Consider the following 8,023-nt stretch of genomic DNA (forward strand, 5'->3'; position numbering starts at 1 on the left):
TAACACAAATGTTCCTCTTAATCAAGGTCGCATCACATCTCATGATGAACCAAGACCTCGTCCACAAAAACAAAAACGCACATACACTCCCTTAGGGGAACCCATTGAAACAGTGTTGCGACAACTCCTCTCTCAAAATTTGGTCACTCTACCTAAGCTATCAAACTATGAGCCTCAAGTCAAACCAGCATGGTGGAAAGATACTGAACACTGTGAGTTCCATCAAGGAAGAGGACACAAGACAAGTAATTGTCACCGATTGAAAGATCTCATTCAGGATCTTATTGACCGAGGAGAAATTGAAATTGAAGGGCATGACCCAAAAACAACCAATAATGATCATCAGATGTTCAAGAATCCACTTCCATCGCAAGATCAAAGGGGTCCTTCGACGTCCAGTCGAGGTCCTGATACCACTGATTATACGCAAGCTGCGTATAATTACACTGTAAATCACCTGTATGATGCCAGTGAACAAATTGCAACCATAACCTTCAAAAATCCCACCTCAAATTGCAATGTTGTTACACGTCGTGGCAAGGTCACCATCAAGGCAGCTCCACAAGGCACCACCTCCGTCCCAAAGCAGTACAATCTTGTGGAACAATTAGACAAAACCCCTGCGCTTATATCCATCTTGGAGCTTTTGCGTCTGTCACCCTCTCATAAAACAATCTTGGATCAAGCACTCCAAGAGGCGTCAGTCCCTGCAAACCTGAACACGGACCAATTTCAAGCCATGGTTGGAAGTCTAAAGTCATCACCTTGTCTCACTTTTTCCGAAAGTGATAACTCTTCCTTCCAGCAACCTCATAACGCCTCACTCCACATTGAAGGCTTTGTCAACCAACACAGGATCAAGCGAGTCTTGATTGATAATGGAGCAGGCCTAAACATTTGCACACTACAGTTGGTCACAGCATTGGGCTATGCAGTAGAATCAGTGGATCCTCGCAAGAAGATCACCATCAAGGCCTATGATGATGCAGAGCGTTCATCCAAAGGAGCTGTGGTACTACCAATCCGAGTGGGCCCTGTGGTAAAGCATATCATTTGTCAGGTTCTGGACCTTCCTCTGCCATATAATCTATTATTAGGGAGACCTTGGATACATGCCATGCAAGCTGTTCCATCTACCTACCATCAATGTATCAAGTTCCCACATAATGGTGCAGAGATCACAATCCTGGGCGATGCAAATCCCTTTGCATTTTGCCATAATATCAGCCATCAACCAGAAATTACTGTTCCTAATAATAGGGAAGCCATTTCCTCCACATCATATGTAAATCCCGCCTCTCTTGCTAGTTCAAACACCCCTATACCCAAGCAAGAAAAGCTTAAGATGAAAATCGCAGAGGAAGGTCCTGGAGAATACAACTTGAGTCAGCTCTTTTGTGTGGGACAAATGCCCACTTCTCCTAGAACACATGGTAAACCACAGCAGTTGCTCCAGCAACCACTAATCACGCCTCCATGTGCCTTAACGCCTTTCATTCTTGGAAAGAGTCAAGAGGAAGAGACACAAGATGAGGACCTAGCGGACTGGATCTATAAAGATCCCATCACCACTGACAAACCGCAAGTTACACTTCCTACGGAACAATATGGCAAAGGCCTCCTCATTATGCAAAGAATGGGATATGATGGTCAGAGTGCTTTGGGATACTGCAAACAAGGACGACACGAACCTCTACTACCAGAATTCAAGCCCAAAGGTAATACAGGCCTTGGCTTTGAAAAAGAGATCCTTCCTAAACTCAGATTCAAAGGAAAACCCAGCAAACCATTTTGCCCACCTACTGCAAAGAGGATACCTTTCATAATCAAAGCACCATCAAGCACTATCCCCATTGCCCCCTCAAGGCTCACAACTCCACCATCACCAATGTCACTCATCCCATCAAACGAACCAGTAATCCTATCAACAACACCATTTGTAGCAGCAACTATATTGGAACCCGCAGCAACATCTATGGCACCAGTAGTTCCAGCAGAAGCCACTGAGTCACCATTACCGATACTTCCAGTGACAAATCCATTAAACCCCATCACAATTCCTGCAGCACCGATCACTACAAGGATACATAAACCAATCACACCTGCCGTGTTTAACTCCAAAGACATCCCAGTATGGTATAGCAATCGGATGCTGGAGAGTGATTCAGAGACCGACTCACATGAGTGGGAATTCGATTCAGTGCAACTTAACACTTCAGATGAGGAAGACACATCACCACCTCCACCCCGCAAAGACATCCCTGTTTACGGAGAAGCACAGATAAAGACCACTTGGGTACCTGAGCTGGAAACATCTTCCACAGACCCTATGTCTCATCCTACGCCTGATTCTGACAGGGAGAGTACCATCAACGACCTTCACCACACTGTCTTAACCCTCACTGATACATCTCCCGCACTTAACTTAATCGATGAAGTAATGCCCATTATCCACCCTGAACTCATTGAATGGAACCAACCAAATCCCCCATGTCTTGACCTCTTCCAGAACGATGAGGCTGTCATTGACTTTTTAGAATTAAGGGATAATCTACCAAGCGGGGATCACAAAGCTGGATTCGCCATTGAACTTAATAGCGCAGCATACTTCGGGGCAGATGCCAAACCCTTCAGCTGCAAAAATATAACAATAAAACATGGATCTTCCAGTGAAAACCACACTGTGGCACTGTTTGATCCGACAAAAGTAAAAAGAAAGAGCGTATCCAATGGTGAAAACCTCTCTGAGGCGCCTGAGGATGAAGGCTTTGACATCCTCCCTGCTAGTACACAACAGGAACGATCGACAATTCTCATTGAGGAGACTAAAGAATACAATGTGGGGACTCCTGAAAACCCTCATATCATACATCTGGCATCTCTTCTCACTCCAGAGGAACAACCTCAATTTATAGAGTTCTTCCAACAGCGTCAGATCAACTTTGCATGGTCATATGCAGACATGCCTGGGCTTGATCCTGATTTAGTCATGCATCATCTCACAGTAGCAAAAGGAGCCAAACCTGTCAAGCAGAAGCTTCGTAAGATGCATCCTCAGATTGCCGTGCTAGTCAAAACAGAACTCAAGAAACTCCTGGATGTTGGTTTCATTAGACCAATTGATTATGCAGAATGGATCTCCAACATTGTACCAGTTGGCAAACCAAAAGGGGGCATCCGCATTTGTACAGACTTCAGAGATCTGAATAAGGCATGTCCTAAGGATGACTTCCCTCTACCAAATATCGACATCATAGTAGATTTGACAGCAGGACATGCCATGCTTTCACTCATGGATGGCTTTTCGGGATACAATCAAATAAAGATCGCACCAGAGGATCAACATAAGACAGCCTTCACATGTCCATGGGGCACATACTGCTGGAATGTAATGCCTTTTGGTCTAAAGAATGCAGGAGCGACCTATCAACGAGCAATGACCACCATCTTCCATGACATGATGCATACTATGATGGAAGATTATGTGGATGATTTACTAGCAAAATCACTTACTAGAGAAGGACATCTTCACATCTTAGATCAAATCTTTGATAGACTGGAACAATACCATGTTCGACTCAACCCAAAGAAATGTGTCTTCGGAGTGACCTCCGGGAAGCTTCTAGGATACATTGTCTCAAGCAAAGGCATTGAGGTCGATCCAGCAAAGGTTAAGGCAATCATGGACATGCCACCTCCAAAGAATATCAGTCAGCTAAGAACACTACAAGGACGGCTTCAATCCATCCGCAGATTCATTGCACAATTGGCTGATAAGTGTCACCCATTCACACACCTGCTACACAAGAACATACGCTTCCAATGGGATGACAGATGCCAGCAAGCATTTCAGGCACTTAAAGACTATCTCATGAATCCACCCTTGTTGACGCCACCAGATCCAAGTAGACCGTTGTTACTTTATATCTCAGCAACAAGTACAGCACTGGGTGTGCTACTGGCACAACATAATGAAGAAGGTAAAGAGTGTGCTGTTTACTACATCTCTCGCACATTGGTTGGCTATGAACTCAATTACACACCTATTGAACGAGCTTGCCTAGCAGTAATCCTGGCAGCCACTAAATTGCGGCACTATCTGTTAACACACAAGGTACAACTCATCGCAAAAATTGATCCACTCAAGTATTTACTCAGCAAAGCAGCATTGACAGGTCGCTTAGCCAAATGGGTGATGATTCTAAGTGAATTTGATATTGAGTATGTGGACCGTAAGGCTATCAAAGGGCAAGTTATTGCAGATCAGTTGGCCGATGCACCACTCATAGGCGATCATCCTCTCATTTCCAATTTTCCAGATGAAGAGATATTCATGATCACAGAAGCACAGCCATGGAAACTATATTTTGATGGTTCATACACTAGGCATGGCTCGGGGGCAGGCATTTTGTTTATCACACCTCAAGGTGATAGCATCCTGAAGTCTTACAGGCTCACATTTCCATGCACAAACAACATAGCAGAGTATGAGGCCTTGATCACAGGACTCAGGTTAGCCGTACAATGGAAATTAAAAGAATTGCAAGTATATGGCGACTCGCAACTGGTCATTCGACAAGCAACTGATGAATATCAGACCAAAGATGATAAACTCATGCCATACAAGCAAATGGTGGACAATCTAAAGACATCATTCACTACTATCACTTTTGAGCAGATACCAAGAGATCAGAATCGAGTTGCTGACGCTATGGCTACCATCGCATCTCTCCTAGATCTTCCACAGAATTCAACATGCTACGAGTTCTTGGTAGAACAACTTTGGATCCCTGCTTATGATATCCCTGAATCTGAAATGATATGTCACCTTATTGGTTCCGAATCCCCATGGTACGGTGAGTTCTACACCTATCTCCGCGATCACACCCTTCCTCCCAACCAATCAAATAACCAACGTAAAACCTTCATTCGCCAAACTGCTCGATATACCATTATTGCCGAAACCCTATACCGACGCGGTCTTGATGGTACTCTCCTTCGATGTCTGGAACAAGGTGAGATAACAAAGGCTTTGGAAGAGGTACATGAAGGAATTTGCGGGACTCACTCAAGTGGTCCATCACTAGCCAAGAAACTCATGCGAGTTGGATACTATTGGCCATCTATGGAAAAGGATTCCTACTACTTTGTCAGGAAATACAAGAAATGTCAAGTTCATGGCGACCTGATACATGCACCAGCATAGGAACTACAACCAATCACAACACCATGGCCTTTTTGTCAATGGGGCCTTGACCTTGTGGGTAAAATCCATCCATCTTCATCCAATGGCCATAAATTCATTATTACCGCCACCGAATATTTCACCAAGTGGATCGAAGCTGTTCCACTTACCCAAGTCACCGGCAAGCAGATCGCCTCATTCATCCTCAATTACATCATCTGCCGGTATGGTGTGCCCATGTCCATTGTCACAGATAACGGTCTTCCTTTCAAAAATCAGGATGTTCGTGAGCTTTGTGAGAAATTTCATATCCAACACCGCTTTTCCACTCCCTATTACCCACAAGGCAATGGTCAGGCCGAAGCATCCAATAAAAACATATTGAGGATCCTAAAGAAGACAGTCAATGATGCCGGTCGTGATTGGCATGTTCAATTGAATCCAACGCTATGGGCATATCGAACTAGCATTCGGACCCCTACAGGTGCAACTCCTTATTCATTGGTCTATGGTGCTGAAGCTATCTTACCTATTGAGGTCGAGATACCATCCTTACGAGTTTCATTGCACAATCTCATCGATGATGAAGCATACAGAGTATCCCGTCTTCAAGACTTAGAGTTACTAGATGAGAAGCGACAAGCTGCATACAATCACCTCAAAGCCTATCAGCAGCGCATGAGTAGAAGCTACAATCACCGAGTTAGATCTCGTACATTTGAGGTAGGTGATCTTGTTCTTCGAGAAAATCCTCGCAACCAACCAAATAGAGAACATCAAGGCAAGTTTGAATCAAACTGGCTGGGCCCATATGTTGTCACTGCTGTATTCGGGTCCGGGGCATATCAGTTGGCTACTTCAGAAGGTGAACCGCTTGCAGATCCAATCAATAGCATGCACCTCAAAAGATTTTATACCTAAGGTGTACAGAGCATCAGGCTCCCCTACATATCAGAAAAATACCAAAAACATTCAGAAAAATGTCCTGCAGAAAATATAAAAACATTCAAAAAAGTAAAGAAAAATCATGCATCCAAACGGTGAACAACCACTCCGGTGGCACCTTGGGTAAGTGCGATGGTAAAAACCTGGCAAACAGGCGCCACTCGTAAGGGCTATGGCTCCATTATCTTTCAGACTTGTGGCGATCACATCTACTTCATACATACATCCATCCATCCATCAACCATGGCTTGTTATTCCTCTGCAATTATGATAGTACTCCATACATCTTGCATCCCGCTTTTTCATAGTCATGTCTAAAACTGGGGGCAATGCCTTTAACCTATTGATGGAAGTGGATTCTACATTGTCTTATGATTCATTAAGTTCTTCATTCAAACAATCATCAAAAATCCAAAAACATTCAAAAATATCTCGCAAAAATACCAAAAACATTCAAAATAATTCAAAATCCAAAAACATCGACAAAACCATTGAAAAATCACACAAAAACATGGCAACACCTTGTACATACCCATCCATGCAGATACCAAAACAAACATTGCGACAAACTACTCACACAATGACCATTTACCAAACAACCACACAATCCACATCAACAATCCAAAACTGTCTTTAAAACAAGGATGCATCCTTCCTTACCAAAACAAAGACAAGATGATGTTTTCTTTGACAAGAAAATTCTGTTAGGCTGTCAAATACTTGGTTGATTTGTGAGTAATTCATTTGTTTATCTGTATCGAGATCTTTTCAACATTGTTTTGTATCGTTTGTGCATTATTTCCGATGAAGTTCTGGGGCATGTACTAATGGTGTCTACGTGGGAAGTTCACCAAGCTACGTGATCTTATGCCAAATGCAGTCATAGATCACTACGGCTTGCTGACTACAGCGTATATCTCGACCATATGAGCATGAACCATTACCAAGGATCCATATTCTTTATTCTTTATGTATATATTGTTTGTTTACAGGTACAATGCTCATTCTTTGGTTCCTCCTCATCCAATTTGGATAAAGGTTTTATCTCTTATTACGGTATGCACTTGTCTCAGGATATGATCAGCCTAAGATCAAGGAGGACGTTCCAAGTCATGCATGAAAGGAGATAATCCTTATCTGTTCCGCAAGCAATACTCAGGTCAACTTGATCCATTATATCAAGTTGCTTGTATTAACTTGCTATATCAAAATCCATGTAAGAAATACTCTGGTCATCTTGAATCTTTATGTCAAGTTGCTTGTATTTTCTTACAACATTTTAAAGCTCAATGATGAAAAATAAAGCACCATGGATCGTCATTCCATCTCATTTGTATATATTGCATTTCGTTGCATTCCACCCATCCATACATTCATAATAGCTGCATATCATGCATACGTAGTCATAATAATGCATACTCTATTTTACTCATCTTCTTCCATAGGACTCGATCCTAGTCCTCCATATCTTCTATCTAACATCAAATCCCCCCTCACCCTCCCTATCTTGATCATCAACATCATCCTAATCCCTTCATCGCTTCCCATCCTCACTCATCCACAAAATTAAGCCAGTTACTCTATCTACACAGATACATCGACTCCCACACACCTAGACTATCAACAGATACTCTGATCAAGTATCTTCGGGTCTCAACAGGTAATCGATTATGGTAATCCTAGACTACATCAGGCATTTATCACAATGACCTAGTCTCAACGGGGTTGCCATGATTCCCCACAACCATCCATCACACGCACATACTATCAATTGATCAACCAATCAAACACAATCCAACGGACAATTACATCAATTGTCTAAGTCTCAACGAGTATTTTGCTTCATATACCTTGACTTCATCGGACAATTACATCAATTGTCTAAGTCACATC

This window comes from Cryptomeria japonica, chromosome 2 (genome assembly GCF_030272615.1).
Source record: "Cryptomeria japonica chromosome 2, Sugi_1.0, whole genome shotgun sequence".
NCBI classification, from domain to species: Eukaryota; Viridiplantae; Streptophyta; class Pinopsida; order Cupressales; family Cupressaceae; genus Cryptomeria; species Cryptomeria japonica.